Below are 616 nucleotides of genomic sequence, written 5' to 3'. Positions count from 1 at the left end.
CCAAAGAGCACCTGTCATGAGTCTGGGTCATACTGGGTTCTGTGGGAGAAAGTGACAACCAACTCAATATAACAAGTGACTGTCCTGTGCCTAGTAGGACCTTAATTGGGTGATATGTAATCCCTGCCTCATAACCGAAAGTCTTTTAGCCCCTTAGAAAGAATCAACTTGAAATCTAATGTAAGGTCACTGTCTCAAATTTTCTAGGTCTATAGGTGAAGTCATGGGGTTTATACAGCAGGTGTGGCCACATAAATCACATAAATACATGGTACCTGCCAGGGTTGGCCAGGTGTCCTGGAAGGCCTTAAAGGGCGGGGACCCTGGGCCAGCCTAAGCCAAGGTCACAGGATGGGCATGATGGGGGAGGGGTGGCAAGGGCAGCTCTATTAATGGGAGTGGTGTGTTCTCAGGGAAGCAGTGACCTCCTGCAGCTCAGTGGCCCTTTCCCAATCTGGTCAGTCCCAGGAGACCAGGTCTCTGAGGCCATGGGAATGAGCATGAGAAGCAGGCACACAACCCCTTCACGCAGCCCTCTGGAACTCCTGACAGCCATTCAGGACCTCAGGGTGCAGCTGGACATGGGCCTCTCTCAGATATTCCGAGTCCCAGGATT

This window comes from Pteropus vampyrus, unplaced genomic scaffold (genome assembly GCF_000151845.1).
Source record: "Pteropus vampyrus isolate Shadow unplaced genomic scaffold, Pvam_2.0 Scaffold322, whole genome shotgun sequence".
NCBI lineage: Eukaryota > Metazoa > Chordata > Mammalia > Chiroptera > Pteropodidae > Pteropus > Pteropus vampyrus.
The sequence above is the reverse complement of the archived record's forward strand: the minus strand, read 5'-3'. Positions refer to the sequence as shown.